The sequence below is a fragment of the Mauremys reevesii genome, linkage group 11 (assembly GCF_016161935.1).
Source record: "Mauremys reevesii isolate NIE-2019 linkage group 11, ASM1616193v1, whole genome shotgun sequence".
NCBI lineage: Eukaryota > Metazoa > Chordata > Testudines > Geoemydidae > Mauremys > Mauremys reevesii.
The window spans coordinates 16,693,322-16,721,208 of NC_052633.1; the positions used below are offsets into that span (position 1 = coordinate 16,693,322).

The 27,887-nt window shown below is 47.5% G+C and overlaps 1 protein-coding gene across 5 annotated transcripts in view; it reads left to right on the forward strand.

Moving 5' to 3' along the window:
• KLF7 (Kruppel like factor 7) overlaps positions 1-27,887 on the forward strand; it is a 79,996-nt gene that overhangs the window by 1,413 nt on the left and 50,696 nt on the right. The gene's annotated exons all lie outside the window — the stretch shown is intronic.

Genomic DNA, 27,887 nt, shown 5'->3' on the forward strand with positions numbered 1-27,887 from the left:
AATTAGTGTCTCTTAAAAAAATCTACAAGTCTATAAGAATAGTCAGGGGTGGGTAGAATGGCATGTGGCGCTCATGTAACTTACATACCCCGTGACAGAAGCAGGTTAAGACTAATGAGCGCTGGATTTCAGTTTGCATTGACCCAGTGCAATATTTGCCAGCACAAGGCTAGCATGTGTTATTTCTCTAGTAAGTGGGCGGTAGGATTTTTTGTTTTTGTTTCTGGGTGGATGGTAGGATTCCAGGACAATCTGTGGCATTGTTACCTACTTGAGCTGTGCTTGGATACTTGGAGATTTAACTAGTCAAATTATTTTGGCTTCAGCTTTCTTTTATGAAAGGCTTACTGGCAGCCCCGGGGCAAACATTTTCAGATTTCATTTGCAACTGGACCGTCCAACTTTGCTTAATACTCCAAAGGGGGAAACACTTTTTGTTATTAATATTCAGTCGGCACCTCAGTGACGGTCACATTTGGTTTCCTTTAGACTTTTAACATGCTAAATTAAACTGAAGCGGTTAATATGATTTCATTTTAGAATCCCCATTTAATTCTGCATTGTCCTTGCTGTTGAATCAGTTGCATATTAATAACAGTCTAGACCGTTCAATGTGAGATAATCTGTTGACACAGCCAGCGTGCCTAAGGCAGATACTGTATGTGATACTTTGTCTACTGCTGCCTGACTTCATACAAGGAAGGGAAGCAGTTCACTTTCTGCAATAGTGTATCAAAGCAATCCTATTGTAAGAGCTACATTGTAAAGGAACACCATCACTTAAAATAAATCTAGCTAATTTTTAGAAAAGGAGCTAAGACCATTTTCACAGGCTACCTCTTCCCCTCAGTCCCCAGGCCAATTCTTGTTGTTTTATAGTACATCCTATTTTTATAATGTTTTTCCTCCCCTGTTGCTGTGTGAAGTCTCCACGCAAGCAACTGGGGGAAAACTGGCTGACACAGGGAACAGTGAAGCTGACTGGTGCACAAGGTGCTGTCAAATGTACAAAGTAAAACCAACTGAAAAAGAGAGGTGTTTTTTCCTCCTAATCTCTTTCAGTTGTCATAATCAGGTTAAAAAGCTTTCAGGGGCGTGTGTGTTTTCCATTTGTTTCCCTTTAAAAGTGGTAATCTGGAGACCATGCTTTTGGGAGACAGATAACTAGTAATGTCTGCCTTTGCCTTTCCTCTTCTCAGGGCAGTAAGCCATTACATGGAGCCCCCCTAGAATGTAAAGTAGCCACCTTAATTTTAAGTGAAAGCACCTGAACGGATCATTCTAACATCTCTTCAAATGAAAACCCAGTGCAATATAAATACTACAGTAAAGATCCAGAATACTACCTCTTCCACCAGCAATGCAGCAGTGTTTTGGAAGATTATTCTAGTCTCTTTTAAGATGGCAACAGTATGGTTCTGAGGGTGAAGAGCAAGATTCTTTATCACGTTGTCGGTAAAAGTTGTTTCTTGTTTAACAGGCTTATAACACTCGTGGTAGAGAGGTTAGCGTGTGCCAGTTTAAAAACTCCTTGTGAGTGATATCTCCTTCTCTACTATAAAGACACGTCTGGGCTGTTGATAGTTTTACCCTAAAGCTAGGTGAAATTGTTGCACAACTTTCTTCCTTTTGTCCCTAGTTTGGGCCACTGTTTTGTGGCTGCTTGGTGAAGTGTGTAGTAGGGACAGTTGCATGCAACTGCTAGTGTTTCCGATTATGAAATGTGCATCACTAATTGCAGTGACGGCTCAGGCTGGTTGCTAAACACTTGCATGCACTCAACTGATCTCCCCTCTCCTCCCCTCCCCCGCAACAGAAGTGAGAGGAAGTTTAGTATCTGTGCTTCTCTTAATTAGTGTTGGAAGTTAAAATAAGACAGTCATTAGATAGCCCAACCTGTAAGTGCAAAGTGAACAGATTTTTGGTAGGAGGAGATTAAAAATGTATTTATATGTGTGGATTTCAAGGGGGAGGGGGAGAACATAGCTTAAATTGTAAACATGGGAAGGCTTGTGTGTTTGAAATTTAAGATGGAATCTGAAGGTGCTGTGTGTTTAGATTATTTTCATGTACATTTTTATGTGGGGGTGTAATCTTTGGTGCCTAATTCTTGTTAACTAATGTTGCAGTTCCTAAAGGCCTGATTTTTTTGTCAGGCAAAACTCCCCTCAGATCAGTGGGAATTTTGCCTGAGCAAGGAATGCAGGGTCTGGACCACAATTTACCACGATATTGCTATTTCATCGACAATAGATGTGGTAGTCGGCTCAGAATGTTTAAAAATCAGGCCCAGGGTGTATTTCAACTGCCTGGTAGCTCAGACAGATTCTGTAAATGGCCCTCCAGTGCGTCACTGTGGCTCTCATTTGAACCATCTTCATTGGTTTCCATTCCTATGAGCTGACTACACATTAGGTGCCTGTTCAGAGGGGGAAGCCCGAGCTGGCATGAATCCTCCCTGCCTGTCCTATACTGTAAAGAACCCTGGGTTCACGTGCACTGTTATTGTGATAGATTCACCAGATGTGGCACTCTGGGAATATCGAACGAGACCTGTAGAGGGTGTGAAAAGCAGATTTCAAACAATAAAGGGCCAGGAGGTGCCTTTGATCCACAGCATGTTACCCCCGGTGGAGGGAAGGGGTTTGGAGGGATCTGCCTGATCCTGTGAAGACACGGGACTAGGTGAGCTGTGTGCAGAGGGGATCATCCACTTGCAGATGTGCAGCTCCATAGGAGGGAGGCATCCGCTGCCCCATGACAACCACCCCTCCCTCCTTTGGGCTTTAGGAAGGACTTCCCAGGGCGCAGAATCCACCAGTGGGAAAAGGGTCAGGGAACAGCCTGGAGCTTCATTCCTTTTTCTACAAGGCCTCTCATCCCCTTAAAGGAGGACCCCAAGGGATAGCCTCTGGCATGGAAGACTTTGGTAGTGCGACTAAAGTGGATCCCTGCTGGCAGAGTAGAGGAGCCCGGAAGATGGGCTGAGGCACAGGGTCTCTATGCTTATGGCCTCACGCTTCCAGGGGAACTCTGAAATTAGCAGAGTTTGGGTGTCAAGCCCTTCCCATTCTCCCAGGTTTTGTCAGGGGTGGGGTCAGAGTTCCTATTCGCCGGGAGGACTGGAAACAGGAACTCTTCTTCTGATAAAAAGAAATATGATTCCAAACATAGGGGCTGATGCTTCTAGACTGATTTGAATTCCTTCTCTCTGGGATGATTCTTTAGTTCTTAGATGAACTAAGCTTGGTTTCTCTTACACTAGAACAGGAAGAAAGGATGAGTTGAGACATTGGACTGGGACTCGAGAGATCGGGGAGGGGGAGGGGTTGGCTCTGCTGTAGACACCCTTCCTCTGCTCCTCAGCGTATCCTTGAGCAAATCTTTGTGCAAATGTTTTCCTCTCTGTTAAATTAGTGATGATAATACAGTACTTAATAATACTTACTGAGGCATTGTGAGGCTAAATAGTTTAATGCCAGGAAAGTGCTTTGAGATCCTTGTGCTATGTAAGTGCAATGTATTACTGTATTATGATGTGACTAATCTAGAAGAACTCTGTTAGTTGATTCCGATTTATATTTGGCAGATGGGGTCAGGTTCAGGCCTGAAGGAAAAATTTCCACTGCTACTGGAAAGGAATAAATTACATTGTAGAATGTTCCTACCTCCTCACTCTCCTCATTGTTCTAGTTTAATGGCATACTTGGCCACTACATAAACTAAACCATCTCCTCTAATATTGCTATTTCATCTTGGTTCCAGTCACAGAGAAACACGTTTCTAAGTGCTTATAGTACATCAGGCCTCCTGAGGATAACTTGCAGAAATGGTTGACTTCCAAGAACAGCCACATGTGTGATGCAATGTATTTGGACTGTGGGCCATGTTCAATACCCGTATACCGGCTTGCTGTCTGCTAAAGGAACTGAAAGCAGGCTCCTGTCACCCTCCAAAAATAAATTTAAAAATATCAAATCAGCAAACTGGAGCCACTGTTCATATCATTTTCTGCGTCCCTTACTTACAGAAAACCTTGTTTATATTATCACTTCTTGGCACTTAGTATTGCTGGTATAAATGTGTAGACACAAAGGAGACCTGCAAACTCCATTATAAGGATAAAATAGCTGATTTAATGCATGACTTGTGTATGATCTTCAGATTGGGTAAATGTATTTCTTTTTAATAGTGTAGGTACTAAATGGGAAAATATTCTCTATTATTTAGTATAGTTAAAAAGATACAATTACCAAATGCATTTTTTTTATAGTGGAAGCTCATGGTCATGAAATCAAATGAGTATTTGTGCTTTAAAAAAAATATGGAGTCTATACACACATTTTATATATCTATATATAGACACGCGCACACACACACACATATATATAAAAACTATTCTAATGTGAGATTGTGTATGTGTGTGTATATATATACAGCCCGCCCGCCATATACATACTCCTGTCTCTTTCTCTCACTCTCAATACACACATGTGTGCGCGCACACACAATATACACAGACTCCACAGAGGTACTATCGTTTTGAAATGGCAGGAAATTTTCAGTTCCATGCAGTTATAGCTTCATATTTTGGCTTTTCAGGGTGGAGGTGAATTGTCTTTAATATTTTTCTGTATATTGTTGAATCCTTTGAAGCCTTATTACATGGTTCTCCATTGAGGGGAACCCTATTCTCTATTAGGACATATTTCACAAGGGCATGGGGAGGAAGCAGCTTCCATTTAAATCTGTAACTATATTAAGTTATTTTTAATTCTTTGTTCTAGAGAAGAAGACAGCTTGTTCATCTTCTCAGCAGAGTACGGCATGGGGGGGTCAGTAAATTAAGTGTCAGAGTAGAAGATACAGATTTTATTCCAGGTTAAGCCTGTCACACCTGGACAGGTGGCCCTCACCCACAAAGAGGGTCATTCAAAGCCAATTGGCGTCTGTGAGAGTTTTTCCATTGACTGCAATGGACACTGGCTTAGGACCATAAAGCGAAACCAAGCAGGTGATAATGGAGCTTTGTAAGAATGGTGCTGCACACTCTCTCTCTCTCTCTCTCTCTCTCTCTCATTCACACGCATTGCCCTCCTTCCCCTGCCGGTACTTTCAGGTGCCTTATGACTATCATCCTATGCTACAGCTTCTTCTAGAAACCTGCAAAACTTACCCCCTCCATCCTTTCTAATAGGAGTAGGCAGGCACGGCCCAGGAACGACAAGCATCATTTCTGTGATTTCTACCCCCTGCCTTCAAACTCCAGGTGCCCCCAGAAAGTGTCCATTTCCTATGCCTCCATTAGTGTCTGCTAATGATACCAGCTATCATCTTGGTTAGAATGTGTGTGTATTTGGGGTCAGGACTAAGGAGCTCAATTGGCCCAGTAACTAAAATCTGTTGAGGAAAGAGCTCCTTCTCTCCCACTCTCTCCCCTGATTTTGACTTGGTTGGAGAATGTGTGTGTTTAACCCAAATGTTTTGTAAAGGTGTATTATGCCCTTGACCCTACAGTGTTGAAGTTAACTGCACTTTTGTCATGGGCTTAATTTTTTATATATATATTCTTTGCAAGCTGAGATTCTCAGATAATGACATGTTTCCATGAGCTGGAGCTTTAAGAAAAAACACCACGTGTTCTGAGACTCAGTGGAATCCCCTGAGTTAGCCACACTGCTCTACACATACATGGTAAGAGACAGGTTGTAAGCCCTTTGGGCAGTGCCTACAATCCTCAGAAGAGGAAGTGGCAGCGAATCAGGCCCTATGTAGAGTATCACCCATTATATGCCCAACATTAGCTTGTAAGGAAGGATGGTCCAGTGGTGAGTGTGAGAGCCTGTGTGAGGCCCGTGTTCAATTTCTGCTCCATCACAGGCTTTGTATGTGACCTTGGGCAAGTTACTTAATCTCTCTGTGCCTCAGTTCCCCATCTGTACCATGGGGATAACAGCACGGCTCTAGCACCCAGGGCTGATGTGAGGTTAAAGACTGGGAGATGCTCAGACACTGCAGTGATGCAGACCTAAGATAGTAAGTCTCAGAATGAGCTAGCTACACTATATTCCTGGTGTTTAATTCCCTACATTCGTTGGATTGATATCTGCTGAAACTGTGGGACAGCTCCCCGTCTCTAATAGCTCTCAGCAGTGCTCACAATCTTGCCTCTGGTTTAAAAAATTGTTCTTACATGTAAACTTAATCCCCCACCTCCACTGCTCCACCTCCCAGAATGTATGTAATTAGTCTATGACATCTCAGAGGAAACAGCAGGTAGAACTAACTTGACCTAAATTTCGCAGAGAGGTAGAGGTATAAAGGAAGGCGGTGAGTAGGAAACTTATGTCAGACCCCGAAAGAAAACAATCTATTGATCTTTCAACGTGCTGTGGCATTTAAAGTTTTTGATTGGGATGGGTGCTTACTTTCCCCTTTTCTGTAAATCTGAGGTACCCCCTTCTAATCCAGACCGGTTCCACACCTCGACACTCTTGTATGCAGTTGTCTGTGCACTGCATACATTGCTTTAGAGAGAGCCATAAGGACACATAAGACATTCTCTAAAACATGCAAAAAGATAAAGGATATAATTTTCAAAAGCGCTTAAGTCACTAAGTCTCATTGAAAGTCAACAGTAATTAAGCACCTAAATGCCAACGTCATTTTTAAAAAAAATAGGACTTTGGGTAAATACGTAAATCACCGAAGTCAGCGATTCCAAGGCCAGAATGGACCACTGTGATCACCTAATCTGCTGTCCTGTCTAACACAGGCCACAGAACTTCCCTGAAATAATTCCTGTTTGAACTAGAGCTTCTCTCTTAGAAAAACATCCAATCTTGATGTAGAAATTCCATGCTTTGAAGAGTTTAAAGCTCCAATCCCACAGCTGAATCGCCAAAGCTCTGGGCAGCTGTGGATCCAACTGAAGAACTGGGGCCTAAAGATTATATATATATATACACACACACACACACACACACACACACAGGGGAACAGTTCCGACACTAAAATGAATTGAAGAGCAGTTGCAGAGCATAGGAAGGCATTGTGGAGAAAATGGATTTTCAGGAGGGATCTGAAGGAAAAGGACATTGGCGCACAGAAAATTGTTCCAATAACTATCCAGATTTATAAATTCTTCTCTTATGTACAAGTATCTCAAGGTCAGCGTCAAAGGGGCAATGCCATCAAGTCTGTTTGGACACAAATTTAGACGTTGCAGATAAGTGTAGCTCTTTACAAAGCCGACTATCAACAGAAATATTTCCACGGGAAGCAGAATTTTAAAAGGAAAAAACAAAACAAAGAACCCAGCCCAGCTGCTGTTTTGGCAGGGCCAACGCTACTGTGTTCCAGCGCTGTTAACTGAAAGTGAAAGTGACTAGTAATGAAAGTGAAAGTGCCCTGGTTGCTTGTGATTGCCCTGCTGGGAGAAATGCAGGGAGCATTTGACAAGTAAATTAGATTTTCAAAAATGCTTTTGCTCCTGATAAGCTAATGCGCTGTTAGTCGTCTGGTTTTAATAATGTGACATTTAAATGGACAGCGTCCCTCTCCAAGTGTAAGCAACCACTTGGAGCCCTGCTCTTTTGGGCTCCCTGGCCCTTCCAGGTTCTGCAGTTCACTGATCGTTCCTCAACCCCACACTAGATAGCCAGGAATCAACTCCCCATCAGATTTTCTTCTGCTGGTGGGAATGAAGAGAGAGGCTGCTGATTGTCTCACTTGACTCCCTGCCCCTTTTCCTGGAAGCTTGGGCCCGTTGTCTGTGGCCCCGTGAAGTGTAAGGCTTGGCTCTGCATGAGGCTTCCGCTTTCGTGCCTGTTCCTTCTTGTCCCTAACTTAGGAACCTGCTGTCCCTGAATGGGTTGAGGTTACATAGAACCTTCAGGCTGGTTCCTCTTTCAACTGTACAGGGGGAGATGAAAAGCTCCATATTTTTGTTTGTCTCCTGCAATTGCACAGTGGTTTTACCAATGCATTGGCCAAAGCATAGCTTACTCTACAAGGCTTAATTCAGCCAATGAACTGGTTGAAACTTTTTTTGTAGCCATATATTGCCTTCCTTGTCAGGCTGGAAAACGCACCGTGCTCTGCAAAACCATCCCCCTCAACTGGAGCTACTAAGAGCTGCCATGTGAGTAAGGAGGTATGAAAAAGGGTGGTTGGGGGTGAGGGAAGGAAGATGAGCTGGTGCTTCATATGGAAAGCATCAAACCAGAAACTGCTTTGTCTCTGACATGTTACCAGTGGAGAGGCTGCCTTCACTGTCTAATGGAATTCCTATGTAGTGCCTGTTTGGCAAAACCTTTTGCATTGTTGTGTGGATTGGATGGGTGGAAAGGTGTGGTGTGAGTGGCTTTTATTCTCTTTTTGTGCATTTGAAAACGAGTAATTGGGGAAGTAAAGTGCAGTGAATAAGATTGAATAAGATTGCTTCAGGGGGTATAAAAACTGAGCAAGACGGTTACACCACCGTCCCTGCCTAGGGCCTAGAAGAGATTAATACCAGGTTTGATAACTCTATACCCCTCTACTCTTCCAGAAACTTACCTCCCACTCCAATACTGTATCACATGTCAGGACTCCACAAAATCATGAGATTAAAAATGGGAGGTTCTTCTGGTTCTGAGCCCTTTGCGTGTAACTAGGTCATGTTTGCAGGCTTTTCTGCACAGCCATGAAAGCTAGAATTGTATTCATTTCTTAGAAACATGAAAGCTGAGATTCTCACATAACCACGTACCTCTAAGAGCTGGCATTTTAAGGGAAATATCATATATTGTGAGATTGGCAAGAAAATTGCCAGAGTTGGCAATAGTGCATGTCTGCTCAGCATGAGAGCAATGAGGCAGCGATGCAGCTTAGAGGTTGCCTGTGTCTCGGGGTGGGGAGAAGAGAGGTGGATGGTTATGGGGTTAGTGTGACAATGATGTATGTGCTGACTGAAATAGCTTATAAAAGCCCTTTTAATGGCTTCTGTGGCTGGGAGCTTTGGGATAAGTGGATGTCACATGGTTCTGTACAAACTAAATCTAAAGAGGAATCTACCTAGTTTCCTGTGAAAAATAGGGCATATGGGAAGTCCTATAGAATAGGAAGTGACCAGCTTTCTATAGGTTCTCTTTAAACCATGCTGCCAAATTTAAGTGTCTCATTCTTTCACTAGAAGTTTTTTTTTAAAAGGTGATCACTCTGTAGGCTTTTTGAGTAATATCTATAGAACCCTACAGGTTTCACCTCTGTGTGGTTCTACGGGATCTTTCCATACAGAGAAAGGCCTGGTCTACACTGGGGGTGGGTGGGGAGGGAAATCTATCTAGCTGAAGTCGACGTACTTAGATCTACTTACTGTCTTCACTGTGGTAAGTTGATGGCTGATGCTCCCCCATCGACTCTGCCTGCGTTTCTCAGTCTTGTGGAGTACCGGAGAGCACTCGGCAGTCGATTTATCGCGTCTAGACTAGAGGCGATAAATTGACCCCCACTGGATCAATCACTTTCCGTCAATCCAGCATGTAATGTAGACATGCCCTCAGTCACTTTGGTACTGATCCTGTACAAAGTTAATGGGAGCTTTGCCATTGACCTCAGTGAATGTATGATCAGCCCCTTAGGTCCCAGTTCAGTAAAACACTTAAACGTATGCTTAACTTCACTGACTTCAGTGGGTATTAAAGCATGTGCTTAAGTGCTTTCCTGAATAGAGATGTTTCCCTGAATTGGAGCCCTAGGAATTATGATGCTTCCAGGTTAAAGAATTCTGTCCACAGAGCCATGTGAGGAAGCTATGCTAATTGCCTCAAATTCTGTTTGGGCTGTTCTACAGCAATGCTCCCTAGTCCTCCTGTGGCTAGGATGACATTCTCTATGTTTATTCAGCCCTGATTTTCCACTTTCACGAGACAGCTTTATGGCTCCTGTATTGATCTTTCTTGAAAGATAGCAGATAGGTTTTAGGGTACCCTGATTAAATATTCTGTGTTAGATGTGCCGGTTTGCAGTAGGTTTTTCTATTTTGTTTTTATATCTGATATAAGCCACAAGTGTTTTGAGAAAGAGCAGAGAAATCAAAATGCCAAGTTGAATCCTGAAGTGAGGAGTTCACCACTCCAAATATATAGTCTCTAGGTACTGAAGGGAAGGCAAAGGGTGCTTGCTGATCTACATAAAATGGTAATTGAAATATTTTTTTCCTACTACTTTTAAAGATAAGAATTTTGGGGGAGAATGATGGGAAGATGGGCTGAGGTTTTCATCTTGAAACACCTCAAAGGTCCATTGTTTTCATAAAGGGCTGAACCACCCACCCACTTTCTGAAAGCAGGAGCCATTTTTAAGTTGTCTCCGGTTGGGTATTAACAAAAATCACTAATGTCTTTGGCAAACCACAGTCATAATATTTAGGAGCTGACTGAGTGTGGAAAGCCCATTGCAGCATTAGACACAGAAATTATTGATAACTTCATTGCAAAATGTTGTTGCCCGAGCTTCTTGTCCAGTCAACCTCAACCTTGATTTGCAAGGATCCTCAACTCAAACTCCATTTACCTTTTCAGCTAATCTGTATTTTCTCCTGAATCAATCTAGAGTGTAAATCTTGCTAGTTACACAAATGGGACCATTAAACTGAATGCATATTCGTCTTTACATGTGGCTTTTGACTACAGTGGTCCAAGGTGCAGGCTGGATGCCATGAAGCTAAATTATCCATTGAGTTACCTAACCTCCCTACTGTAATCTTGTAAGCTATTCTACTGTGGTTTAGCACGAGAATACATCTTGTAGTAAAACCCCATTTTTTGCTATTCTTGAAAGTACATGCTTAGTGTTGAGACCATATCCTTCTTTAATGTCCACTGCCACCATTGGGACATTTCATCTTAGTATCTTGAATGCTGCTTTCAAGAGTGAGTAGGACATTGTCATTTGGAGACCCTCAACTTTGGGACACTCTCTCTTGCTGACTCTCCATCTTCATCTGGTGAGCTCCGCCCCAGTTGCACATCCTTTTGTTCGTTCACTTTCAGTTTGTAGTCCATGCAGACAAGCTCTTGGTTGAGGATCTGACTGAGTCAGACAGACAAAACCCCAATGCAGAGTTTCAGTTTGTTCAACATTTTAGGCCAAAAGAGACTTTAATAAAGGGTGGCACATTTTCATCTCTTTTTGCCTTCTATATATTTGCGGGGAAAGTAGTCTCATGCAGTCAAGAGACCTTGGGCTGGTCAGTTATGCATCATTTCCCCCCATCTACATAACATGAGAATAGTAATACCTGCTCTGCATTGGGGTTTTGTCTGTCTGACTCAGTCAGATCCTCAACTACGAGCTTGTCTACATGGACTACAAAGGTGTCACTTCTAAAGCGCACCAACGTGCTGCGGGCGAGCTGGCCCATGTAGACCATGCTCATTGCTGCCCCACATAGACAAGCCCTGATAGACAGCTGTGGCTCTACATCAATTTCCATGGGCCTAGGCTGATTTACATTAGTTGAGGATCTGGCCTGACGTCTGTCAAGTCATTTGAGACCTCTGTTTAGAAGGTTCTACAGAAAAGCAAAGTATAATTAATCACAGCACAGCAACTAGGTGCTTTCATTCTACACACTATACAAGACACAGAGTAAATAAAAACAGGGCAAAAATAATATGCCCATTTTAATGATTGTTGATCAAGAATGAAGCAGTTCCTGGTCTTCCATAAGTATTATTTCCAGTGGCATTTTGGAAGGAATGAGAGAATAACTTAACACTGTCCATTGACCTTTAAGTCACAGCTGACTGTTTTAGCTTATTTCTAGTGAGTATGGCCTTAGGAATTCTATAAACATCATCTGCACCCTTTTAGGTAACAAATAATGGGAAGAAATACATACAAGCAAGGAATTTTCTTTCCAGGAAAAAGTGGTAGCTCTTCTGTGACGAAAATATGGGGGGGAAGGGGCAGCGTACACACAGCATAACCATGTCCTTCTCCCACATTGGAAGGGTGGGGAGCTATCTGGGGTGTACATTGCATCCCTTCTGAAAGGGATACATTTTTGTGCAATCGAAAAACAAAACCAATCCCAAACTGCAGAAAAGACGGTTACTCACCGTAGTAACTGTTGTTCTTCGAGATGTGTTGCTCCTATCCATTCCAGTTAGGTGTGCGCGCCGCGCGTGCACGGCATCTCGGAACTTTTTTACCCTAGCAACACTGGCGGGCCGGCTGGCACCCCCTGGAGTGGCGCCGCTATGGCGCGTGTTATATACCCCAGCCGGCCCGTCCGCTCCTCAGTTCCTTCTTGCCGGCTACTCCGACAGTGGGGAAGGAGGGCGGGTCTGGAATGGATAGGAGCAACACATCTCGAAGAACAACAGTTACTACGGTGAGTAACCGTCTTTTCTTCTTCAAGTGATTGCTCCTATGCATTCCAGTTAGATGAATCCCAAGCCTTACCTAGGCGGTGGGGTCGGAGTGAGACGTGGCGGAGTGTAGTACCGCGGAGCCGAAGGCTGCGTCGTCTCGAGACTGTTGCACCAACGCGTAGTGAGAGGCGAAGGTGTGGACCGAAGACCAGGTGGCCGCTCGACAGATGTCCTGGATCGGAACATTGGCCAGCAAGGCGGCAGACGAGGTGTGCGCCCTCGTCGAGTGTGCAGTGAGGCGGCGTGGCGGCTCGCGAGCAAGCTCATAGCAGGTCCGGATACACGCGGTGACCCAGGAGGAAATCCGCTGGGAGGATATCGGCTCGCCTTTCATGCGGTCAGCAACCACTACGAACAGCTGGGGCGAACGCCGGAAGGGCTTAGTCCGCTCGATGTAGAAAGCGAGCGCTCTGCGGACGTCGAGGGTATGCAGTTGTTGCTCCCGAGGCGAGGCATGTGGCTTCGGGAAGAACACCGGGAGGAAGATCTCCTGGTTGAGATGGAAAGCTGACACTACCTTTGGGAGGAAGGCCGGATGAGGGCGAAGCTGCACCTTGTCCCCATGGAAGACGGTGTATGGCGGGCTAACCGTCAGAGCGCGGAGCTCAGAAACTCGTCTCGCTGATGTAATGGCGACGAGGAAGGCCGTCTTCCAGGAGAGGTAGAGCAGGGAGCACGTGGCTAAGGGCTCGAACGGAGGACCCATCAGCTTGGCCAGCACGAGGTTCAAATCCCAGGTCAGGGCAGGACGCCGCACCGGCGGGTACAAGCGGTCCAGGCCCTTGAGGAAGCGGGAAACCATCTGGTTCGAGAAGATGGACCGACCTTCCACGGATGGACGAAAGGCGGACACTGCTGCCAGGTGGACTCTCAAGGAGGAGACCGCAAGACCTTGCTCCTTAAGGTACCAGAGGTAGTCCAGGATGGTAGGGATAGGGACTACGAACGGATTGAGACCTCGTTGATCACACCAGAGTGTGAATCTCTTCCATTTCGCTAGGTAAGTGGAGCGAGTGGAAGGCTTTCTGCTCTCAAGCAGGACTTGCTGAACTGCTGCAGAACAGTCCCTCTCCGCGTGGGTCAACCACTCAGGTACCAAGCTGTAAGATGGAGGGACTGCAGATTTGGATGGCGGAGTCTGCCGAAGTCCTGGGTGATGAGGTCCGGCCGCAACGGAAGGGGGATGGGTTCCCGAACGGAGAGCTCGAGCAGCAGGGTGTACCAGTGCTGCCTCGGCCAGGCTGGCGCTACGAGTATAACGTGGGCTCTGTCCCTCCGAAGCTTCAGGAGCACTCGGTGCACGAGCGGGAACGGAGGGAAGGCGTAGAGGAGGCGATCCGTCCAGGGGTAAAGGAAGGCGTCCGACAGGGAGCCTGGCGAGCGACCCTGGTATGAGCAAAACAGGTGGCACTTCCTGTTCCCCCTGGAGGCAAATAGGTCTATTTGGGGAAACCCCCACCTCCGGAAGATTGTGTGGACGACATCTGGACGGAGGGACCACTCGTGGGAGAGGAACGACCTGCTGAGATGGTCGGCCAGCGTGTTCTGCACTCCCGGAAGAAAGGACGCTTCCAGGTGAATGGAGTGGGTCACGCAGAAGTCCCACAGGAGCATCGCCTCCTTGCAGAGGAGGAAGGATCGGGCCCCGCCCTGCTTGTTCACGTAGAACATTGCTGTTGTATTGTCCGTGAACACTGTTACACAGCGGCCTTGCAGGTGGGTGCAGAAGGTGCGACAGGCCAGACGGATCGCCCGCAGCTCGCGGACATTGATGTGCAGGGCGAGCTCCTGGGGCGACCACAGGCCTTGGGTATGAAGATCGCCCAGGTGAGCTCCCCAACCGAGCGCTGAGACATCCGTGGTCAGAGTGGCGGACGGGCGAGGAGGGTGGAACAGGACTCCAGCACACACGACCTCCGGGTCGAGCCACCAGCTGAGGGACTCGAGGGTCGTCCTGGTGACCATGACCACCATGTCGATGGGGTCTCGATGCGGCCGGTACACCGACGCGAGCCAAGACTGGAACGGGCGGAGGTGGAGCCGCGCGTACGCGGTGACATACGTGCATGAAGCCATATGGCCCAGGAGGCGGAGGCAGGAGCGCACCGTCGTGGTCGGGAAGGTGACGAGGTCCCGGATGATGGAGACCATCGTCTGGTGTCGAGCGCGAGGGAGACAGGCCCTGGCCACCGTGGAGTCGAGGACCGCGCCGATGAACTCCACTCGCTGTGTCGGAATCAAAGTGGACTTCTCAGCGTTGATGAGAAGACCGAGCCGCTGAAAGAGAGACAGGATTTCTGTCATCTGGTCCATCACAAGTTGTCGGGACTGACCTCGAACCAGCCAGTCATCGAGATACGGGTAGACGTGTATCTGACGACGTCGGAGGGCTGCGGCAACTACCGCCATGCATTTGGTAAATACCCTCGGGGCGGTGGAGAGTCCGAACGGCAACACGGCAAACTGGTAGTGGGCGTTGTTGACCACAAACCGGAGGTAACGACGATGGGGAGGATAGATTGCGACATGGAAGTAGGCGTCCTTCATGTCGAGGGCGGCAAACCAATCTCCCGGATCCAGAGAGGGAATGATGGTCCCCAAGGTGACCATGCGAAACTTGGGCTTGAGCAGGTACTTGTTTAGCTCACGGAGGTCCAGGATAGGACGTAGCCCCCCTTTCGCTTTGGGGATGAGAAAATAACGGGAATAGAATCCCCTGCCCCACCTGTCTTGAGGTACTGCTTCTATGGCACCCACGCTCAGCAGAGTCTGAACCTCTTGTGAGAGGACTTGCTCGTGAGAGGGGTCCCTGAAGAGGGACAGGGAGGGTGGGTGGGAAGGTGGGGGTGAAACAAATTGCAGGCGGTATCCCGACTGGACCGTTTGAAGCACCCAGTTGTCTGTTGTCAATTGGGACCACGCCGAAAAGAAATGGGAAAGGCGGTTGAAAAATAACGGGGAAGGATCCGGTAGGGAGAGTGATGGGCCGTCCTCGAGCGTCCCATCAAAAGGCCTGCTTGGCCCCCTGAGGGGCCTTGGAAGCGGCCTGGCCCTGGTTACGGCGGTTGCCGGAAGGACGACGGCGATTTTGGGCCTGTCGCCGGCTATTGTATGGCCGATATCGTTGGTGATAGACGGGCCGGGAGGGCTGCTGCCGGAAGGACCTGCGCTGCGTCGCCGGCGTGTGCATGCCGAGAGTACGGATTGCAATACGGCCGTCCTTCAGGGTCTGGATCCGAGAATCCGTCTTTTCGGAAAAAAGACCCTGTGTATCAAAGGGCAGGTCCTGCAGCGTGTATTGGACCTCCGGCGGCAGGGTGGAGGACTGCAGCCAGGCGATGCGCCGCATCATCACGCCGGAGGCTAAGGTCCGAGCTCCGGAGTCCGCAGCGTCGAGGGCGGCCGTGATGGAGGACCTAGATGATCTCCTTCCCTCGTCCAACATCGCCGTGAACTCTTGGCGGGAGGCTGTTGGCAGGAGCTCCGTAAATTTCGCCAGGGACGCCATGATGTCGAAGACATACCTGGCGAGGAGGACCATCTGATTGGCGATACGCATCTGCAGACCGCCAGCGGAATAGACCTTACGGCCTAGCAGGTCCATACGCCGCGCGTCCTTCGATTTGGGCGCAGGGGCAGGTTGGCCGTGCCTCTCCCTATCGTTGACCGATTGGACGACCAACAAGTCCGGGGTCGGGTGCGTATATAGGTACTCATAGCCCGTGGGGGGGACAGAGTATTTGTGCTCCACCCCACGGGCCGTAGGGGGGACGGACGCCGGCGTCTGCCAGAGTGTGGTGGCATTGTCCTCACGAATGGCAGTGCGACGCGCACTGGAACCTCTGCCCCAACGACATTCGTGATGGGGTCCTCGTCCTCCTGGACCTCCGCTATCGGCAGAGCCATAGCCGTCGCCACGCGGCGAAGTAGGTCCTGGTGCGCCTTCAAGTCTATGGGCGGAGGCTCCTTGGTCGACGCTCCGGCCACCGCTTCGTCAGGCAAGGATGAGGAGGACAAGCCCTGGATGACCGCCTCCGAAGATGGATCCGCTGCCTGCTCGTCGGGAGGGTCAGGCTGCGCGTGCCCCTGGGGTTCAGGCGGTATAGAACCCGCGCCTGGTGGCGAAGGGGCTGGTCGGCTGAGTGTCGCCTCCGGTACCCTGCGCTTGGATGCCAGGGGTCTCGGGGGGAAGGGCACCCCCTGAGCCTCATACAGGGCCCAGGGAACCCAGAAGCCCCACGGCTGTGCCCCTTGAGGATGGCCCTGTGGGGTGGGCGGCAGGTGTCCGTAGCCCTCCGTCCCCGAAGCGACCGATGCGGGGCGGGATGGCCATGGAGGTGCCGAGGCGCTGACGGAGTGCGCCGCTGAATGAGGCAGTCCGTCCCCGGATGGCAGCGAAGAGCGATGCTGGTCCGCTCGGTACCGGGGTGGCGACCGGGAGCGACGTCCGTCACGGTGCCGGGAGCTCGACCGGTGCCGGGAGCTCGACCTGGATTGAGACCTGCGGTGCCGGGAGCAGTGCCGGGACGGAGACCTCCGCCGGTGCCGACGTGATGGCGACCTGGACCTCGTGCGACGCCGGGAGTACGACCGGTACCGCGATGACGAGCGGTACCGGGACTGCGACCGACGTCTCGACGGCGATCGGTACCACGATGGCGAGCGGTGCCGAGATCGCGAGCGACAGGACGGAGATCTGGCATAGGACCGGGAACGTGACCGGGACCGGGTGTGCCGTCCATGTCGCCTGTCCAAAGACGGTGGCCGGGTCATTCTGGCCGGCTTTCCCGCCGACACGACAGCCCGCACCGGCGGTGCTGGGGGCCGGAGGCTCGGTGCCTCTATGAGCTGAATCAGCTCCCGCGCCGAAGAGAACGTCTCCGGCGTCGATGGCAGCCGGGGCTCAACCACGGTCGGTACCGGGGAGCGTGGCGGCGCCGGACTCGACGGGCCTTGCGGCGCCGGAGTCAAAGGTCCGGTGCACGACTTGTGCACGGTCACCGCAGGGGCCGCAGGTGGCGCAACCGTTTTCGCCGAGTCCTCAGCGCAGGCCTGAGCAAGCGCCTTCGCCAGCTTATGTCTCTTTGAAGGCGAAAGTGAGCGGTGCCGGGACTTCGTAGCCGCTTTCTGAGGCTGCGGTGCCGCGGAGCCTGAGCGGCTCGGTGCCGCCGGTGCACTCTGCACCGAGGAAGCTCGCGGTGCCGGCGCGGACGGTGCCGGGGGCTGGAGCGACGCTTCCATCAGGAGCTGCTTTAAGCGGATATCCCGCTCTTTTCGAGTTCGCGGTTTGAAGGTGGAACAAAGCGAACACTTATCTGTTCTATGTCCTTCGCCCAGGCAACGGAGGCAGGCGTCGTGCGGGTCTCCGACAGGCATAGGCCTCTGGCACGCTGCGCAGGGCTGTGCCTTGGGCATGAGCCCGCACCAGGGGAGGCAAAGGGGGAACCCCCCCCCTTTTTCCTTATCTAAACACTAACTATCTAACTAACAAACTGTAAAAACTAATTACTAAACTAACTATGTACAAACAAGAAGCGAGAGCTAGGGTTGTGGAGGACAAAGAGCACTCCACAGTTCCAACTGGCCGTCACGGGCGGTAAGAAGGAACTGAGGAGCGGACGGGCCGGCTGGGGTATATAACACGCGCCATAGCGGCGCCACTCCAGGGGGCGCCAGCCGGCCCGCCGGTGTTGCTAGGGTAAAAAAGTTCCGAGATGCCGTGCACGCGCAGCGCGCACACCTAACTAGAATGCATAGGAGCAATCACTCGAAGAAGAACTCGTTTCCTCTCGCTCCCTATGGCCCTTCTAATCGGTGCTTCCTTTCTCCGCATCACCCAGCTCCTTCCCCAGCGGGGTTTCAACTTTATTTAAACCTGGCCCACTGTCCAGATGCGGCCAGGTAGCATAACAATATGATAACAAATGATATAGCTATAAAACCATAACCCTTTCCTTGCCTGTGTGGGGTACACACCTCATCATGGGCCTTCCTGCAATTCTCCATCAGGATATGCAGGATAGTAGGTGAGTCAGGCCCACTTGGAGGCACTGCTGCACTGCAAGCCTGGTGCAAAGGGGCCTTAGTGTAAATGAGAATCAGGATTTGGATTTATTCCAGAGTGGATAAAAATCAACTTTTTTTAAATAATTTAAAAAAATTGGATTTTTTTTAAATGCATCCAGCAATCATCCCTCCATAATGCCAACTATAATAAACTTCAGAGCTAAGGGTGAACCATTCAAGAAATATATGTTTGCTGATGATGTTTTAAAGAAAGTCACACCAGTGAACTGGTGGAAGTCACTTAAGCACTTGGATTCAGAGACCTTTGAAGTGATCATCTCACTTTTAACAGCAGTAGCTTCTTCTGCCAGTGTAGGAAGAATATTTTCTTCCTTTGGACTAATTCATTCCAAATTGAGAAATGGTTTGGGACCTGAAAAAGCAGGAAAGCTTGTTTTTCTTTTCCAGATTATGAACAAAAAGGAAAATGAAGGTGAAGACGACTGAGTTAGCTGCAGAAGCCAATATTTTAAATTTCTTATGTTGACCTGGCTGACATAGTCGATCTAATTTTAACAAAAACAATCCTGATTTTAAAAAAACTTGAATGTTTAACTAAATTCAAACATTCATATGCTTGTTTTGTTTAAATATTATATGTTTGCTGTTGAAGAAAAAGATCCAGAATACATAACATTGTTGTTTTATTTAAATACAACAATTTAAATATTTGTCTGGTGATGTTCTCCTCCTAATACAGCTTGGCAAGAAAATCCTCCAAATGTTAATGATTAACCTGTTGAACTGGAGATATTTATGAAGTAATTGGGAGGTGAACTATCTGCTTCAATTACCTTTGGTCAATGAAATAAACAAACAATCATTCGTTTCCTGATATAGATATAAAACTAATCTGAAAAGTTTTCAAAATAAATCACTTAGGGTAGGTCTACACTTACCGTGCGGGTTGACGCGGTGAGTTCGACTTCTCGGAATTGTGTCTAATCTAGACGCGATAGTTCGAACTCCCCGCGCTCTCCGGTCGACTCCGGAACTCCACCACTGCAAACGGCGGTGGCGGAGTCGACCTTGGAGCCGCGGACTTCGATCCCGCGGCGTCTGGACGGGTAAGTAGTTCGAACTAGGGTACTTCGAGTTCAGCTACGCTATTCCCGTAGCTGAACTTGCGTACCCTAGTTTGACCCCCGCCCTTAGTGTAGACCAGGCCTTAAAAATGTATAGTGTGTACCTTCTAAAAATGAAACCTACACCTATCTCTGAGCGGTGAAGAATATATCTTAAGGTTATAACAACTAACAAGAATGTACTTTTATGTAGAAATCCATGATTAAATCGAGTCTTCCTGACTAGTGATTTAAATCAAATCTACCCTGATTTATTCTCAGAAGATGTAGGGGATGGTGGGTGTGTGCACATGCGGGTCCACACACAATGTTTCATTTATAAAATCAGGGTCAAGAGAGTACATTGCATATAGCATCAGGAGTGGCTCTAGAAGAAAACCTTTTAAGGAAAGCCAGCGTTTATACACAATGGGTTTTGGATTAAATCCTAATTCTTTAAAGTCAATAGGGAATCTTGCCATTGATCACAAAAACAACGAGGAGTCCGGTGGCACCTTAAAGGCTAACAGATTTATTTGGGCATAAGCTTTTGTGGGTAAAAAAACCTCACTTCTTCAGATGCATGGAGTGAAAATTACAGATGCAGGCATTGTATAATGACACATGAGAAGGGAGTTACCTCACAAGTGGAGAACCACTCCTTGTTGTTTCTGTGGCTACAGACTAACATGGCTACCCCGATACTGGATGCCGTTGATCACAGTGAGCTTTGGTTCAGGCCCGGGGGCCTCTTCTGCCTATGGTTAGAGTTTGACCCAGATGATCAGTAAGTATCTGGAAAAGGCGAGGGTTCAGTCTGAGAATCCACCTGGCTGATTCTGAAGGCAAATGAGCTGGGAGCATGCAATGTGAAGGCCATATTGTCCACTGCCTTCAGCCAATGATAGTGAACAGCGTACCCGTCCATAGGTCATGTGTGGCAGGGCTGCAGAATTGGGCCCATAAACAGTGGTGCACATGTCTAATTTTTTTATTCAGATCATAGAAATTGAACTGGAAAATCCCCATTACAATTATCTAGTCTTCCTGCCAATGTGCCATTCCTTACTGTACACGGACAATACTTCATCCGATCTAATAGACCTCATTGTTACAGGCTGAATATCAGAAAAGACTACTTCCCTTTCCTTAATTGAATCAAATTTCTCCTATTTATATTTCCTTTTACTGCTCTAAATAATTCCACTGCCTCCTTGCAGTTCAGACCATTCAAACAGATCTAGACTGTTCTCAATGGTACCAGATGACAGAACAAGGAGTAATGGTCTCAAGTTGCAGTGGGGGAGGTTTAGGCTGGATATTAGGAAAAACTTTTTCACTCAGAGAGTGGTGAAGCACTGGAATGGGTTCCCTAGGGAGGTGGTGGAATCTCCTTCCTTAGAGGTTTTTAAGGTCAGGCTTGACGAAGCCCGACTGGGGTGATTTAGTTGGGAATTGGTCCTGCTTTGGGCAGGGGGTTGGACTAGATGACCTCCTGAGGTCCCTTCCAACCCTGATGTTCTATGAAATCTTCATAGACTTACATCTCCATTCTATTAGCTGTTGCTATACATAAATTAGCTCTCTGAGACCATCTTCTTGTTAAAGGAGTATGCAGCTCCTAGCACCATTGGGACCCTGATCCCTGACTGGTGAAGTAGCTATTGAAATACAAAGAATAAGTGTTCTCCCCAGCTTCCTAATAATTCCTGTTGCACTTCTCTGGGCTCCTGCAATTTGCCTGTATACCTGTCTTGTATTGCGGTTCACAGAAGTGAATCTAATATTTCTAGGTGACGTTGTCCTAGAGATGGATCCTGCTCCATAACATGTGTATGAGAATGCATCCCAAAAATTAAATGGGCCTTTTTGTTGCCATCTCCCATTGTAATATCACGTCTTTTCAGTTTTTAGGTCCCATCTGACTGGCTCTCTCCTTCCCCTTGAGTATGCATGGCTCAGATTCGCCGAGTCTCCTAGATATATTAGTCTGCATTTTTCATAACTGAATCTCACCTACTTATTTTCTGCTCATGTCTCTGCTCACTCTGTGGGTCCCTTTATATAATCCCTTCACTGGCATCATTTAAAGACAACACTTCCTTTTAAGATTTTTCTTTGCTTTCTTTGTTTTCAAAGAGAGCTTTATATTACCTTCCTTGGGTTTTTAATTTGTGTTGAGTATCAGACTCACACGTGTTCTCTGTTTGTTTCTTGTTAAATTTAGCAATGTGGACTAAAGTAACTGAATTTTTTTTAAATGTCAATTGCTTTGCCCCCCCCCCCCAAGACAGAAAAGATCATAAGGAGGGCAAAGTCAAATCCAGTACAGATGATATCTCGTGTAACGTCCTTGCAAATAGCCAGTTCTGAATGCTGACCACTGATGGCAGATAGTGGAAAATCTCAGGGCCCAAAAATGTGACTTGTGTCTGGTTGACAGTCACAGTGTGTAGAGGAACAGAGTTCCTGGTGCTAGAATTTTTGTTCCTTCCATACCAACATCAGCAACTTGACACTGGACCTACCCCACTGTTTTGCATGTTTCTGCTTGGCCTTTTGACGGGTGCAATATATATATATATATTTAAACTAGACCATTGAGTAGGATACCTGAATCTCTGTGCCAGGATTGAGCAGATCTGCTTTTTTACTTTATCTAGAGGGTGGAGGTGGGGTGCAGTTTTTAATTCTGCTAAAGTGCCCTCCTAGCTGACCAGAGAGCAGAGGAGAGATGCCAGTAAAAAGACTACAGCTGATGGCTGGGATTGCCAGAAAATCCAGACGCAGGAGTTGAGGATGTTGTATGACCTTTGCCTGAATATTAAACCTCCAGAGTCCTAGACCAGTAAGGCCCCAAGAAAGCATTGGGCAACTGTTGTTTCCAAGAGTGCTGCTCCTGAGTGGACTACTAAAGGCTCCCTGCATGGCACTGCTAAGCCTAAAATACTGTAAAATGCAAACAGAATACTATAAAGACTCTGTTTCAAGCTAGCACTTTGGATGTCATTGCCAGGTAGGCACTATGGACCTGATCCATAGGCTGCTGAAGTCAGTGGAAATCAAGGGCTTTGGATCAGGCCTGACAGAGATGAGACTAATCCTGATCCAGCAGCCCTAAAGAAATGTCTGAGTCTGCTGACAGCATAAAGTGCCGATGTTTTGAGCTTGCAGCCACTCTTCGTTGAGGCTGGCTACTAACTGCAGGCAGTAGAATCTCCTGACACACTAGTCTGTCTGTTTCTCTCTTGAGGAATTTGGGCTGGTTGCTATGGAGGCTTGCAAAAAAGACCTTCCCTGTTTTAGGAAGACATGTAGTACCAGTCTATCCTGTGTGAGATGCAACCAGATAACACAGGGTTTGGTATCTTATGCTTGTAACAAAGCAGCAGGACCTCACTGGAAAATTAGTGCACACCTTTGGCTAGATCAGTGGAGCGATGCAGATTTACATTAGCTAAAGATCTGGCCCTATATAATTTGGACTCACAAACTGTGGTCCGTTCCCTCCTCCCAGCAAAGCTTCGAGAGCGAGTTCTCTATTCTAGGAAGATCTCGATACTGGTATATCAGGAAGTATTATCAGAATCAAAGCTAAAGTACATACTGCAACAGATTATCCTTTTGGGTTTGTTTTGTTTGCATTCCCCTACTAACCTGCAAACTTCAGCCCTCTTCAGTGGGTCTCCTGGTGATGAGGGCAAATTAATGCAGGTCTAATGTGAAATACTTATACTTGAGATGTTAATCTAACAGAAAGCTCATTCAGGGAATGATCTTGTAATCATGCAGAGCATCTGCATTGGATTGTTATCTGTGCCAGGCACAGGGATTCTGTGAATACAATTCGTGAAAGACATGCCATGTGTAGGAATTACCTGACAGTCAAAGCTATCGTTCCTATAGACCAGGACCGTCGTGCAAACATTAATGCAAAATGATTTTGTTAGCACTAAGGATGCCAAACAAGGAAAGTGGCTTAAACACAGTGGGAGCACGTGTCATCCTCATAGCTGATTGGAATGACTGCCCTGGTCCAAATACTGGCTGTTTCTTACTATTTAACTACTGACTGGGAGAGATGAAGACCCAAGGAGATGCTATAGGTCCAATAATCCACCCAGTCAGTAACTACTGAGAAAGGCCAGATCCAAAGGTAAAATGCAAAGAACACAATTGTGGTTGAAAGTTAAGATGCACGTTGGCCTGGATAGGTAGCTCAGCTTACAGCAGTTTAGGACCAGTAGCAAAGCAGAATTTCATCATCGCAGTTCCATTAGATTTATAGTTTGGTTCAGTGATGCAAAGCAATGAAATCATGTGATCGCCTCATGTGACAATCTAGTACCTGATTACCACAGAGAGCACCCCGGGGTGCTGGGACAATTTGGATAGTGGGGCTGCTGAGAGCCATTGAACCAAGCTGTAAACCCTGGATATAATGGAAACCACTTTAAGCCAGGAGATGCGGCAGCACCCATAGTTCCCGCACCTATGCCTTTTACCCTGTAATCTTGCAAATCAAGCTTGGCTGGAATGCTCTTGCTGTCAGTTTTGGAATCAAACTTTCCAGGACCAGTGACAGCTGTCTCAGTAGCGAGACCCTTCTCCCCCTCCCGCCACTGCACACACTTTTGGAAATGGCTCCTCCCGTGCCCAAGTTTGACCACATTCAGATGCCAGGCATTGTCGTTTGATCTAGTGATCATGCTTAGCAGTCACATCATGCCTTTCACTCATGGATCTCAAAGCACTGGGAAAGCTTCATTATGCCCATTTTACAGGTGGCAACACTGGGGCAACTCATGAACCTCTATGTTCTGTTGTCACACAGTGAGTCAGTGATACAGTTGGGAACAGATCACAGTCTCCTGACTCCCAACTGTAATTAAATTATTTTTGTAATGGTCCTTTTTGGCAATTGGGTTGCTGAAGCGTGGGCTAGCGGATGAAATAGTGGCTGCAGTTTTGGCAGTAGGTTATGGGCCAGATCCCCATGCAGCAGAAATCAGCATAGCTTCATTGACTTCAGTGGAGCTCTGCTGATTCACACCAGCTAAGGATCCGGCCCTAATTTATAAACTGGGGGCAGCTTCGTATAATTTGTGTTTAATTTTTGCTGGAGTAACCAGGGGCCAGCAGCTGCATGAAAGTACCATGCGGGTCTGGTGAAAGGTGCTTAATGAATGTGTTGCATAGAGGCAGGGCTAGGCATGTATGTGTGCACACACTAGCTAGACTTTTTACTTTCTCATTTGGGTTTTGAAAGTCTTCTCTGGGGAGGGGTCTCCGGGTAAGATTCATTTGCCTCCGGTAGGGAACTGGTTATCACAGCCCCCTTGTCGTTTTTATCCAAGTTAGACCAAAGCAAGGAGGGCTAGGGTGACCAGATGTCTCGATTTTATAGGGACAGTCCCGATATTTGTGGCTTTTTCTTGTATAGGCTCTTATTACTCCTCGCCCCGTCCCAATTTTTCACATTTGCTGTCTGGTCACCCTAGGGCTGGTGCACAGCTAGCGATTCTGACATCTGGTGTGATGCCTCCTTCCAGCAGCAGATGAAATACCTTTCCTGGTTTTGCCTTTAAGGCTCTTCACACCTTGCTGATCTGATAATTTACCATGACCCTGACTCCTATCTTCACTCCACCAGTGGTCTCACTACTCACCAGACAGCTTCTCCTTTAAACACCTTGAGTGCTTCCTCCTACACAGACCCTTGTGTATTGGGGGAGGCGCAAGAGAAGGGAGATTCCCTGGTATAATCCGTACAGCCGCTTCCTTCTCCTCCTCCAGAGACTTGCCAGGGCCCTGAAGCCTACAAAACCTTTATGCCTGGTGCTGATTATGAGGGATTGTCTCTCTTCCCTTGCCATACTCTTCCTCATTTCTCCATTCCTCTCCCTACCTGCAGTTACCAAGTGTAAAACCAACAATAAGACATGTAATTTACAAAAGCTGTGCTGTTTTTCCAACATATTGATTTGCTTATACGATGTCACCATCAGCTGTTTTGAGAGGTCGTCTAGTCCAGTTCCCTGCACTCATGGCAGGACTAAGTATTATCTAGAGCAGTGGTTCTCAAAGCCGGTCCACCGCTTGTTCAGGGAAAGCCCTTGGTGGGCCGGGCTGGTTTGTTTACCTGCCGCGTCCGCAGGTTTGGCCGATTGCGGCTCACACTGGCCGCGGTTCGCCGCTCCAGGCCAATGGGGGCTGCGGGAAGTGGCGCGGGCAGAGGGATGTGCTGGCCGCCCTTCCCGCACCTGCGGACGTGGCAGGTAAACAAACCGGCCCGGCGCATCAGGGGCTTCCCCTGAACAAATGACAGCCTGGCTTTGAGAAGCACTGAGCTAGACCATCCCTGACATTAGTGCATTTCCCAGACCTGAAGAGCTCGGTGTAGCTCCAAAGCTTGACGTTGATCCAATACAAGATATTACCCCTCCCAGCTGGTCTCTCTGACAGCAATATAATTTTTAAAGCCCTGGTGATTTTTAAGCCAACGTTGTGATATTTGGTGGACCTGACTTGTGATTTCGGAACCCTTGGCGCTTAGCAGTACTGGCAAAATTGGGCTCTCTCAAAAAGGAACTTGTGTATGGAAGAGGGGAGGGAAATGTCATTATGAAAAACCTAACACTTTAAAAATGCTTTTTCCTTGGAGAATTGCCATAGTCATTTTCTTCCCCTCCTCCCAGGTTCAGTAGACACCAGCGAGCCCTCCTGTCCTCTCTCCTAGTATTGCAGTGTTAATGTTGCTGCTGCATTGATTGAGTCAGATTCCGCTGCCACTGGGGGCGGGGGGGGATTGTTTTTAGTCTTAGCCCTGTGCTTCCTCAAATGCATTTTTTAGCCTTTTCTTGGTAAAAGGGCATTTTGAGCTTTTATGTTTTAATTGGGGGGGGGGGGGGGGTGGAGGACTTCGAGGTGCCCTATTCTCCATTGGCCTTCTCATCCACACTTTCAGGTAACTCCTGAGGCTGCTCCTACTTGAATTGGCCACGACTCAACTTGAGAAACGCTTTAAAACCAGCTCTGATTCTGTGCCCTTGAGAAGCTCCTCAAGGAGCCTGTTAGCGAGCACTGTCAGCTGCTGGAATATGGATAAACACCGAGTTACGGGAACAGGAGAGGTTTCCTCTTTGTTGTTTTGCTCCCTTTCTAAGCAGTCAGAAAAGCAGAGTGCAAGAAAAACATGCCCAGGGTGGGGCTTTCCCTCCTCTCCCCAAGCTGCTATTCATGACCTCGTTAAGCAGTTTGGTCTGCCTCAGACAGTGTAAGTGGTAGTTTTAAGTGTATGGAGAAACCAAATGTGGCTTTTATTTTTCCATATGACAAATTGCCAATCGCCGGTTTTACTTACAGTACATTTTGAGTTGTCTCTGGAGAACGCAGTCACCTTGAGGGGGTATTTATGAGGAAAAATGACATGCGAATTAAAGTTCTTAACACTCACATAAAAATAGCTTTATTGCAGATTTTTGTCTCCAGCCAGGATCTTGCTTCCAGGAATGGATGATTTTGTAAGGGGAGGCTGGCACTAGACAACTCTTGATGCTGCTTTGGCAGATGAAGTGAGGGGCGGGGGAGGAAGGGAAGGGAAAGTATGGCTGAGACATTAAAAATGAAGGCGATGCGCTCTGCATGCACATTACAGCTTCCAGGGCACTTCTCATCCGAGCAGATGTTTGCTCTCCTACCCTTTGGCCAAAATCCTCCCCCAGACTACCTGTTTCTTTCCCGTAAAAGAGACGTAACTTCCCAGCAAGGGAATGTATATGTCTCCTGCTCATATATTAATAATTATATATTTCTGGGGTTTGCCTTAGCTAAGTACATCACGATGCTGTTTGCCTCACAGTGCAACTCCAAAGCTTTCTATGGCTCCCACATCCTCTGCTAAATATATCAGTGAGGCATGGTTCATAGAAATATTTTATAAGAAAAGCTGATGGGTGGTAGTTTCCAGACCAACCACCCCTACTGGGAAAGTCCCATGAGTAGAACAGTGGATTAGCAGGTGGGAGACCTGGGGTCTGTTCCCTGGTATGCCCATTTGGGCTTAGGGAAGTCACTTAAGCCAGCGTTTAAGTCTGGGCACCCAACTTGAGGCACTTGGGCCCTGACTTTCATAGGTGCTGAGCACCCACCATTCCAGTTGGAGTTAAGGTGCAGGTGCTCATTGCTTGTGAAAAATCAAGCTCTTCTGGGTGCCCCAAGCTAGCCACCTAAAACTAGAGGCACCCAAAATTAGGCTCACGCCAAACATTCAAAAAATTATCCGTGTCTCAGTTTACCCATCTGTAAAATGGGGATAATTACAATTGCTCTACCC